Raw genomic sequence first — 12,780 nt, forward strand, 5'->3', positions numbered from 1 at the left:
GCTCCGCCCCTTTATTACTACAACCACTAAAGCAAAAGTATCTTATTGTGATGACCCAAACAGTATAAAATCCAGATACTAACATAACTGCCAACGTTGTACTGATAAGAATGGATCTACAAAAACCACTGCACTGCATATAATAGTGCTGGAGCGTTATAAGAGGAGCGGCTGATATCAGTCACATATGATGTAATGTCTCTGGAGGATATAATAGTGCTGGACTGTTATAAGAGGAGCGGCTGATATCAGTCACATATGATGTAATGTCTCTGGAGGATATAATAGTGCTGGAGTGATATAAGAGGAGCGGCTGATATCAGTCACACATATGATGTAATGTCTCTGGAGGATATAATAGTACTGGAGTGTTATAAGAGGAGCGGCTGATATCAGTCACATATGATGTAATGTCTCTGGAGGATATAATAGTACTGGAGTGATATAAGAGGAGCGGCTGATATCAGTCACATATATGATGTAATGTCTCTGGAGGATATAATAGTACTGGAGTGATATAAGAGGAGCGGCTGATATCAGTCACACATATGATGTAATGTCTCTGGAGGATATAATAGTACTGGAGTGATATAAGAGGAGCGGCTGATATCAGTCACACATATGATGTAATGTCTCTGGAGGATATAATAGTGCTGGAGTGTTATAAGAGGAGCGGCTGATATCAGTCATATATGATGTAATGTCTCTGGAGGATATAACAGTACTGGAGTGCTATAAGAGGAGCGGCTGATATCAGTCACATATGATGTAATGTCTCTGGAGGATATAATAGTACTGGAGTGATATAAGAGGAGCGGCTGATATCAGTCACATATGATGTAATGTCTGGAGGATATAATAGTGCTGGAGTGATATAAGAGGAGCGGCTGATATCAGTCACACATATGATGTAATGTCTCTGGAGGATATAATAGTACTGGAGTGATATAAGAGGAGCGGCTGATATCAGTCACACATATGATGTAATGTCTCTGGAGGATATAATAGTACTGGAGTGATATAAGAGGAGCGGCTGATATCAGTCACATATGATGTAATGTCTCTGGAGGATATAATAGTACTGGAGTGATATAAGAGGAGCGGTTGATATCAGTCACATATATGATGTAATGTCTCTGGAGGATATAATAGTACTGGAGTGATATAAGAGGAGCGGCTGATATCAGTCACACATGATGTAATGTCTCTGGAGGATATAATAGTGCTGGAGTGATATAAGAGGAGCGGCTGATATCAGTCACATATGATGTAATGTCTCTGGAGGATATAATAGTACTGGAGTGATATAAGAGGAGCAGCTGATATCAGTCACATATGATGTAATGTCTCTGGAGGATATAATAGTGCTGGAGTGATATAAGAGGAGCGGCTGATATCAGTCACATATGATGTAATGTCTGGAGGATATAATAGTGCTGGAGTGTTATAAGAGGAGCGGCTGATATCAGTCACATATGATGTAATGTCTGGAGGATGTAATAGTGCTGGAGTGATATAAGAGGAGCGGCTGATATCAGTCACACATATGATGTAATGTCTCTGGAGGATATAATAGTGCTGGAGTGATATAAGAGGAGCGGCTGATATCAGTCACACATATGATGTAATGTCTCTGGAGGATATAATAGTACTGGAGTGATATAAGAGGAGCGGCTGATATCAGTCACATATATGATGTAATGTCTCTGGAGGATATAATAGTACTGGAGTGATATAAGAGGAGCGGCTGATATCAGTCACACATATGATGTAATGTCTCTGGAGGATATAATAGTACTGGAGTGATATAAGAGGAGCGGCTGATATCAGTCACACATATGATGTAATGTCTCTGGAGGATATAATAGTGCTGGAGTGATATAAGAGGAGCGGCTGATATCAGTCACATATGATGTAATGTCTCTGGAGGATATAATAGTGCTGGAGTGATATAAGAGGAGCGGCTGATATCAGTCATATATGATGTAATGTCTCTGGAGGATATAATAGTGCTGGAGTGTTATAAGAGGAGCGGCTGATATCAGTCATATATGATGTAATGTCTCTGGAGGATATAACAGTACTGGAGTGCTATAAGAGGAGCGGCTGATATCAGTCACATATGATGTAATGTCTCTGGAGGATATAATAGTACTGGAGTGATATAAGAGGAGCGGCTGATATCAGTCACATATGATGTAATGTCTGGAGGATATAATAGTGCTGGAGTGATATAAGAGGAGCGGCTGATATCAGTCACACATATGATGTAATGTCTCTGGAGGATATAATAGTACTGGAGTGATATAAGAGGAGCGGCTGATATCAGTCACACATATGATGTAATGTCTCTGGAGGATATAATAGTGCTGGAGTGATATAAGAGGAGCGGCTGATATCAGTCACACATATGATGTAATGTCTCTGGAGGATATAATAGTACTGGAGTGATATAAGAGGAGCGGTTGATATCAGTCACATATATGATGTAATGTCTCTGGAGGATATAATAGTACTGGAGTGATATAAGAGGAGCGGCTGATATCAGTCACACATGATGTAATGTCTCTGGAGGATATAATAGTGCTGGAGTGATATAAGAGGAGCGGCTGATATCAGTCACATATGATGTAATGTCTCTGGAGGATATAATAGTACTGGAGTGATATAAGAGGAGCAGCTGATATCAGTCACATATGATGTAATGTCTCTGGAGGATATAATAGTGCTGGAGGGATATAAGAGGAGCGGCTGATATCAGTCACACATATGATGTAATGTCTCTGGAGGATATAATAGTACTGGAGTGATATAAGAGGAGCGGCTGATATCAGTCACATATATGATGTAATGTCTCTGGAGGATATAATAGTGCTGGAGTGATATAAGAGGAGCGGCTGATATCAGTCACATATGATGTAATGTCTCTGGAGGATATAATAGTACTGGAGTGATATAAGAGGAGCGGCTGATATCAGTCACACATATGATGTAATGTCTCTGGAGGATATAATAGTACTGGAGTGATATAAGAGGAGCGGCTGATATCAGTCACATATATGATGTAATGTCTCTGGAGGATATAATAGTGCTGGAGTGATATAAGAGGAGAGGCTGATATCAGTCACATATGATGTAATATCTCTGGAGGATATAATAGTACTGGAGTGATATAAGAGGAGCGGCTGATATCAGTCACATATGATGTAATGTCTCTGGAGGATATAATAGTGCTGGAGTGATATAAGAGGAGCGGCTGATATCAGTCACATATGATGTAATGTCTCTGGAGGATATAATAGTGCTGGAGTGTTATAAGAGGAGCGGCTGATATCAGTCACACATATGATGTAATGTCTCTGGAGGATATAATAGTACTGGAGTGATATAAGAGGAGCGGCTGATATCAGTCACACATATGATGTAATGTCTCTGGAGGATATAATAGTACTGGAGTGATATAAGAGGAGCGGCTGATATCAGTCATATATGATGTAATGTCTCTGGAGGATATAACAGTACTGGAGTGATATAAGAGGAGCGGCTGATATCAGTCACACATATGATGTAATGTCTCTGGAGGATATAATAGTACTGGAGTGTTATAAGAGGAGCGGCTGATATCAGTCACACATATGATGTAATGTCTGGAGGATATAATAGTGCTGGAGTGATATAAGAGGAGCGGCTGATATCAGTCACACATATGATGTAATGTCTCTGGAGGATATAATAGTGCTGGAGTGATATAAGAGGAGCGGCTGATATCAGTCACACATATGATGTAATGTCTCTGGAGGATATAATAGTACTGGAGTGATATAAGAGGAGCGGCTGATATCAGTCACACATATGATGTAATGTCTCTGGAGGATATAATGGTACTGGAGTGATATAAGAGGAGCGGCTGATATCAGTCACATATGATGTAATGTCTCTGGAGGATATAATAGTGCTGGAGTGATATAAGAGGAGCGGCTGATATCAGTCACACATATGATGTAATGTCTCTGGAGGATATAATAGTGCTGGAGTTATGTGATATAAAGTCGGGATCATGTGGGGGATGGGACTTTTCTGGTCATGTTACCATGAAGAGCACTACCGTCATCCTCTCCCCAGCCTAAAATGGCTGATAACAGGAAGTAATAGACTGTATTCACTTGAACAGGAAATGGAAACTGCAGATTGTCCACTAGGGGGCACTACAGACAGGATAATTATATCTTATTATAAAGCCGGTCCCTGAACCTTAGGAAGATGGAAGATGTGACCGGTTCTCTGTAATGTCCCCTCCTTTATGTGACAGGTAAAGGGATCCCGCTGCCACGAGCGGACATCTGCTGCCCCCAGACCGTCCTGCCCTATACACAAGCCTGGTCTGCCTCAGGCCCCATGCACACGACCGTAAAAAATCTAAAAAACGGACCCATTCACTTACATTGAACGCGGACACCTTTCCGTATCGCTACGGATGAGTGTCCGTGCCGCAGAACTGTGCTGGGAATTCTGGAGCATGTCCGTTTTTGGTCCGCAATTGCGGCACGGAATCCTCCATAGAAGTCTATGGGGGGAAGCCAAAATTGCGGACAGCTATGGAGGCGTGTCCGCAAATACGGATAGCCATCCGCAAATATGGAAGTGTTGCTAAGCAACACAAAAGGGGATTTCCCATCAACCTGGCCGCTTTTTGTGCGGATCCGTATATACAGATGCAATACGGACCGTATGTGCGGATATTCAGCAGAAATGGGTACGTTGCTGACTATAAAGCAATACGGAACCGTATTTACGGTCAGTATTTGCGGATACGGTCGTGTGCATGAGCCCTCACCCCGTACGCCACGGGCCGCTCTCTCTATATTCTTGGATACGCCACGGGCCGCGCTTTCTATATTCTTGGATGCGCCACGGGCCGCGCTCTCTCTATATTCTTGGATACGCCACGGGCCGCTCTCTCTATATTCTTGGATGCGCCACGGGCCGCGCTCTCTATATTCTTGGATACGCCACGGGCCGCTCTCTCTATATTCTTGGATGCGCCACGGGCCGCTCTCTCTATATTCTTGGATGCGCCACGGGCCGCGCTCTCTATATTCTTGGATGCGCCACGGGCCGCGCTCTCTATATTCTTGGATACGCCACGGGCCGCTCTCTCTATATTCTTGGATACGCCACGGGCCGCTCTCTCTATATTCTTGGATACGCCACAGGCCGCTCTCTCTATATTCTTGGATACGCCACGGGCCGCGCTCTCTCTATATTCTTGGATACGCCACGGGCCGCTCTCTCTATATTCTTGGATACGCCACGGGCCGCTCTCTCTATATTCTTGGATACGCCACGGGCCGCTCTCTCTATATTCTTGGATACGCCACGGGCCGCTCTCTCTATATTCTTGGATACGCCACGGGCCGCTCTCTCTATATTCTTGGATACGCCACGGGCCGCTCTCTCTATATTCTTGGATACGCATCGCTCCATTCAGACCGGATGCCTCATTTAATTCAAGGCGACAACCCAAGAAGGGCAGCAAGATGGCGGAGTGTCTTGAGTCACTTCACGTGGCTATGCTTACCGGGCTTTATCTGCCCTTCGCAGCGCTTGTGTGTGTGAGAACAAAGGCCCCCGGATCCAGAACCACAAAGCGGCCGCACAGCCGTATTTATACCAGAGCGCGGCGCACGGGACAACGGCCGCACTGCCTCCTCCCAGGAACGGAGGAAACTTAACCCCCTCATTTATAATCAAGACCCGGTACAAACAACGAGAGAGGGGGAGACAAAGAAAACAGGAGAAGGAAAGAGAGACAGACAGACAGACAGACAGGCAGGCAGGCAGACAGACAGACAGGGAGACAGACAGGCAGACAGACAGACAGGCAGACAGGGAGACAGACAGGCAGACAGACAGGGAGACAGACAGGCAGATAGATATGAGTAACAGCAAAATAAAAAAAATCTATCTTTATATATAATTTCTAGATTCTCTCCGTTCCCCGTCTGAAATAATAATGTGACCGGTATTAGAATTATTATTATATTTGCCGGTCGCTGCATCGTGTCCGCATTCTCGCATGACGCCACGTCTTCCGCACTCAGCAGGTGGGAGATGAGAACCATAAGGCTGGATTCACACGAGGTCATTATGTCCGTAATTGACGGACGTATTTCGGCCGCAAGTCCCGGACCGTACACACTGCAGGGAGCCGGGCTCCTAGCATCATAGTTATATATGACGCTAGGAGTCCCTGCCTCTCTGCCGGACAACTGTCCCGTACTATCCTGTTTTCAGTACGGGACAGTAATTCCACGGAGAGGCAGGGACTCCTGGCGTCGTACATAAGTATGATGTTAGGAGCCCGGCTCCCTGCAGTGTGTTCGGTCCGGGATTAGCAGGCGAAATACGTCCGTCCATTACGGACGTAATGACCTCGTGTGAATCCAGCCTAAGTCCGGTGATGTCACAGTGATGTCATAGGCGTCAGCCGGGCTTCACTGGCCATAACTCTGCACACAGAACAATACGCCCCGGTACAATGGAAAGAAAACATTATCCACACGAGCACAGCGACCTGAGGGGTGAATACCCAGCTTTCCACAGACTCTGATTGGCATATAAATCTAAAACTGTTACATACAGTTATATACAATAAATCAGAAGTCATACATGGTTACATTCTTCATGCACCACTCTCTCCTACTGTTCTGCCTGTGTGTCAGTCTACACTGTCGTTTTTGCATTCTATTCATCAACCACGAGCTAAAATGGAGCTGGTATTGAGGGAGCAGATGATTAACATGAAGCTCCTGGCCCCAATGCAAAATGTGTAACACCCCCCGACCCCTACAATGTGCCATGCATAATACTGGGGTCTTCTGAAGGGGCAGAGGAGCCTTTGGACGCCCTCAAGCACCAAGGCCCGGGTGCGGCTGCATCTCATGTAATCACCACTAGGGGAGCCATTGCACAGACATCTGCAGATATTCTAGGCTTCGCCTTATATAGAATATCCCATTCAAATTCTATCTCTCTATCTAATCATCCTCCATCATAAGTAACGCTATTTAGGGGGACGAGAGGTCACAGTAACCGACAGCCAAGAGCTCATTTGGGGGTTCGGCATGTTACTGAACGCCAGAACACGTCCAAGTTTTAAAGGGGATGTCCAGGATTAGAAAAGCTTGCCTGCTTGCTCCCGGAAATAGCGCCACACCTGTCCATGGGTTGTTTCTGGTATTGCAGCTCCATTTAAGTAAATGTGGCTGAGCTGTAATACCACACACAACCTTTGGACAGGTGTGGCATTGTTTCTTGAAGAAAGCAGATATGTTTTTCTAGTCCTGGAACTGGACAATCCTTTAAAGTTCATGGACCCCCCCTAAGATTTTAGGCAAGTTTACCATCTAATTTGGCGATGATGATGTCATGACGTGCTCCTACAGCAGTGGTCTCCAACTCAGAGCCACAGGTGGGGGGCCGCTGGTCTATAGTAACATTTTTAAGTAACAAAGAATTCAACCAGAAGTGTCATTTACTGTCCCCACCGATGATCGTTCTGGATGTCACGGTCCTTGGCTGCAATAATTTTGACTTCTATTAGAACTTAAACAGTATTGCTTAAAATGTTTGGACTGAAGGATGGAGAAGTATGGAGCACAAACCACTGAGCTCACAAGAGAAAGAGACGCCGCGCGGGACAAGAGAGACGCCGCGCGGGACAAGAGAGACGCCGCACAGGAGGTAATGACCGCAGGGAACAGGGGCACCGCAGCAGCATGTGAGGCCGATGCCGGGAGAGCGCCCGGAGTACTGCAGGAACTTCACCTCTGCTCTGGGGTCTGTATGATGAAGGGGGTCATATGAATTGTATGAGATTTAAAGGCCATAGTTTGGGCGTGTCCTCTATAAATGGGCGGGGCAGAAGAGATTTTGCATTTGGCGCTTTTTGGATTCTCGCTGATGTCCCTTCTCTAAACTTGGCAAGTATGATTTAATGGCGTCCATGGGTTCTCCGTGCTCAGGGCATCCATGCACCGACGAGGGGCAAATAAAATGCTGCCACACTCCTCTGGCGGCTGCTTATCTCCCCTGAGAAATAAATGATCAGGAATGTTGAAATTCAACATGCCCAAACCTTCCTTCCCCCGACATCTGCCGCCAGGGGCGAGTCGGGACACCCCAATACACATTAAATGGTCGACCGTTCCCACTGACGTACATATAATGTGTATGGCCCTTTAAGAAATATGTCCAGATTACAGGTTTACACAGAAGTCACCCCTCCCCCATCACAATCCATTTCCAAGTTCCGTGTACACTCCAAGGTTCAACACTCTAAAGGCGCCATATACCTGACACCGATATAAACTATAGATGCGGAAGAGAAAGGACCACAGAGGGGCGCTGCGTTGTGGTGTCCTGCCTGAGAGGTCGTCAAGAGATTTTACAGGAACTCAAAATAATTTTTTACTGTATGTTCTTCCCTATTCTCCATGATAATTCAGCCACTAGGTGGTGCTGTTTTATGGAGCCCTGTATAGAGTTCAGTAGTATTACATTATATTATATATTACATTACACTATTATATTATACTATTACTTTACACTATATTATACTACATTACAATATACGATATAGTCCGCTATATAAAGGCCGCGGGGCTCAGCGGCAGCTTCCTATAGAAGACGCACAGATGAGCAGGTTATTTCTGTATGTGCAGCCGCCGCTCTGCCGGCGCTGGGCGAGTCTCGGGGATGCGCTCAGGCGTGTAACCACTAAATACGGGTTCACCAGCTCTTTTTTGTTAGAATTTAGGTCATCGGATCTTGAGGGGGGTGGGTGGGGGGGGGGTAAATGAAAAAAAAAAATAAAATCAGTCCATTAACCCTCCCAAAATGCGCCCGGCACGCGACTGCTGTTGCAATTGTGCGATCTCGTCCAGACGGCGAAAAAAAAAGAAAACCTTCTAGAAAAATGTCACAGTCTAATTGGTTTAAGGAAACAGACAGGATAATGAGCTTTATCTGCCGGGCCCGGGTTCTAATGACGGGAGGATGATGAGTATACGGCTCTGTTCACACCACCGCCGTTATAGCAGAAGATATTTTAGCGTAATTCTGATTTGCTAACCCCACAACCATTGATAATGGCGGCAGTGCGAATAGAGCCGGTCACGGTCACTGCGGCCGCAAAGTCAGATTTACATATAACAACCACAAATCTGATTAGTAGGCCAGCCTCTGCGGTCACTCCTGCCCCTGCCTAGCAACCAGTCTGTTCTATAGGGTTGCCAGGCAGTCTCATGTCTAGCAACAAGTCTGTTATATAGGGTTGCCAGGCGGCTCATGCCTAGCAACCAGTCTGTTCTATAGGGTTGCCAGGCGGCTCATGCCTAGCATACAGTCTGTTATATAGGGTTACCAGGCGGCTCATGCCTAGCAACCAGTCTGTTCTATAGGGTTGCCAGGCAGTCTCATGTCTAGCAACCAGTCTGTTATATAGGGTTGCCAGGCGGCTCATGCCTAGCAACCAGTCTGTTCTATAGGGTTGCCAGGCGGCTCATGCCTAGCATACAGTCTGTTATATAGGGTTACCAGGCGGCTCATGCCTAGCAACCAGTCTGTTCTATAAGGTTGCCAGGCGGCTCATGCCTAGCATACAGTCTGTTATATAGGGTTGCCAGGCGGCTCATGCCTAGCATACAGTCTGTTATATAGGGTTACCAGGCGGCTCATGCCTAGCAACCAGTCTGTTCTATAGGGTTGCCAGGCGGCTCATGCCTAGCATACAGTCTGTTATATAGGGTTGCCAGGTGGCTCATGCCTAGCATACAGTCTGTTATACAGGGGTACCAGGCTGCTCATGCTTAGCAACCAGTCTGTTCTATAGGGTTGCCAGGCGGCTCATGCCTAGCATACAGTCTGTTATATAGGGTTGCCAGGTGGCTCATGCCTAGCAACCAGTCGGTTATACAGGGGTACCAGGCTGCTCATGCTTAGCAACCAGTCTGTTCTATAGGGTTGCCAGGCGGCTCATGCCTAGCAACCAGTCTGTTATACAGGGGTACCAGGCTGCTCATGCTTAGCAACCAGTCGGTTATACAGGGGTACCAGGCGGCTCATGCTTAGCAACCAGTCTGTCTCAGATCTTGTACTGAGCCTGGGGCAGAGAAGGGGCATGGATGCTTGGCAGGACTCAATCGCCCTTTAGATTTCTCTAAAACATAAATGTAGATGGAGGTTCCCTTTAAGTCAGATTATATGCGCCATCACGGGGACAGAAACCTTTACACCGCGGCGAAGAGCCTCCAATAAACCGCGGCCTGACCAAACACGTGACTGATAATCTGGATGAGGGGACAGCGGGTACACGACGGATATTAATCATTGACTATAATGTTCAGTCCTGGAGTTTATTATCTATAAAAAAATAACTCTGAAGCAGAGGCCTGTACTCCGCACTCATTATAGAAACTTCCAGGATTCCCTGACTTCTCCCCAGACAACAGGCCGTATTGTGCGACAGATCCCAAATGACGGCACCTGCATAATACCACGGAGGCCCCGAGTGTCATGAGAGAAATGGAAACCATAGACGGAGAGATAAATAGCGGTTAGAGCAGGAACCCCAGCAGCACAGAGTGTTTCAGAAGAGACGTGTGCTGATCTTGTAGGAGGTCTCAGAGATAGATTGTGCTGCCGGGGGATTCTTTTTACTATGTAACTCTCAGTCTTTCACCTGTTACATAGTGGAAGGAGTAGAGTCCTCCAGCAGCACAGAGTATTTCAGGAGAGGAGTGCTCTGATTTTGTGAGAGTTCACAAGCAGGGAGTTATGCCTCATTCAGACGAGCGTGTCAAATTGGGCGTGAAAAATGGCTGTTTTTACGGAAGTTTTTCACGCGTGCGGGACCTGTCTTAACGGATCCCTCATAGACTGGAGTCATTTGAAGGATCGGTGAAAACGCACAAGAATAGGACACGTCCTATTTTTTTTCACGGGCCGTTCACCCGGTCTGTTTAAACAACAGCCGTGTGAACATGCAGCCGTGTGTCGCACGTTAAAAAACGTCCGTCGTACGGAGGATTTCAACGCTCATCTGAATAAGGCATTACATAGTGAAAAAAGCAGGGTCCCCAGCAGCACAGAGTATTTTAGTAGAATACTTTGCTGATCTTAAGGTAAACCGAGCAGGAGGCGAGACGTGTTCTGGTCGCCACACGACATCTGAAGATCCCCGTTTTAGTTTCACGCGGCTGCAATCCCTCCGATTTGCTACCGTATCCTGTTTAATATTCAACTTGAATTCTTGGGATATTTGACTGTACAAATACAAGTGATGATTCGCCATAAAACGTCCCTCAGAGACTGAAGTATCAGAAAAATCCAGACATGAGGACAGAACGTCCAGATATCAGAATTCTCTCCGTATAAAGATGAAGAATTGTGTGAAGGAACATTTAGGGTTCACACATATGAAGCTTTACCGTTCCCGTAGAGACTGATGACATCAGAGGTTAAAACACATTAACAACCAATTAGATCACTGCTTTCATTTTCTAAGCTGAAAGAAGAAGAGCAAAAAGAAAAAACAGGAATCGGATTGGCTGGCCATTTTCTTAACAGGCACTAGCACACATCAAAACTGGGAGGTGTGGCCAACAGCAACCAATCGGATCAAAACATTCATTTCTCCAGTCTAGGACATAAAATGTTAGCTGAAATCTGATTGGTTGCTATAGAGAATAATGACACTTTTCCTCTGGGGCCCAGTTACTGGCTGTCCATAGTGATCTGTAACCAATGGCGTTATATAAACTGCGTACAGCGCCATCCCCAGGAAAACTGGTGCAAGACAAAGAAAAGGAAATAGATAAACATAAAAAAACCAGAGAGAATTACACCCAGTATACAGGACAGGAGAAGTGGTACTGTGCAGTGTATATACAGAATAATACAGATACTGAGAATTACACCCAGTATACAGGACAGGAGAAGTGGTACTGTGCAGTGTCCATATATACAGAATAATACAGATACTGAGAATTACACCCAGTATACAGGACAGGAGAAGTGGTACTGTGCAGTGTATATATATACAGAATAATACAGATACTGAGAATTACACCCAGCATACAGGACAGGAGAAGTGGTACTGTGCAGTGTCTATATATACAGAATAATACAGATACTGAGAATTACACCCAGTATACAGGACAGGAGAAGTGGTACTGTGCAGTGTCCACATATACAGAATAATACAGATACTGAGAATTACACCCAGTATACAGGACAGGAGAAGTGGTACTGTGCAGTGTCCACATATACAGAATAATACAGATACTGAGAATTACACCCAGTATACAGGACAGGAGAAGTGGTACTGTGCAGTGTATATATATACAGAGTAATACAGATACTGAGAATTACACCCAGTATACAGGACAGGAGAAGTGGTACTGTGCAGTGTCCATATATACAGAATAATACAGATACTGAGAATTACACCCAGTATACAGGACAGGAGAAGTGGTACTGTGCAGTGTCCATATATACAGAATAATACAGATACTGAGAATTACACCCAGTATACAGGACAGGAGAAGTGGTACTGTGCAGTGCCCATATATACAGAATAATACAGATACTGAGAATTACACCCAGTATACAGGACAGGAGAAGTGGTACTGTGCAGTGCCCATATATACAGAATAATACAGATACTGAGAATTACACCCAGTATACAGGACAGGAGAAGTGGTACTGTGCAGTGTATAT

General features: G+C 45.4%; 1 protein-coding gene across 1 annotated transcript in view; it reads right to left on the bottom strand.

Moving 5' to 3' along the window:
* HIPK2 (homeodomain interacting protein kinase 2) overlaps positions 1 to 12,780 on the bottom strand; it is an 81,923-nt gene that overhangs the window by 50,536 nt on the left and 18,607 nt on the right.

Source organism: Rhinoderma darwinii, chromosome 3, assembly GCF_050947455.1.
Source record: "Rhinoderma darwinii isolate aRhiDar2 chromosome 3, aRhiDar2.hap1, whole genome shotgun sequence".
In the NCBI taxonomy this organism is placed as follows: domain Eukaryota; kingdom Metazoa; phylum Chordata; class Amphibia; order Anura; family Rhinodermatidae; genus Rhinoderma; species Rhinoderma darwinii.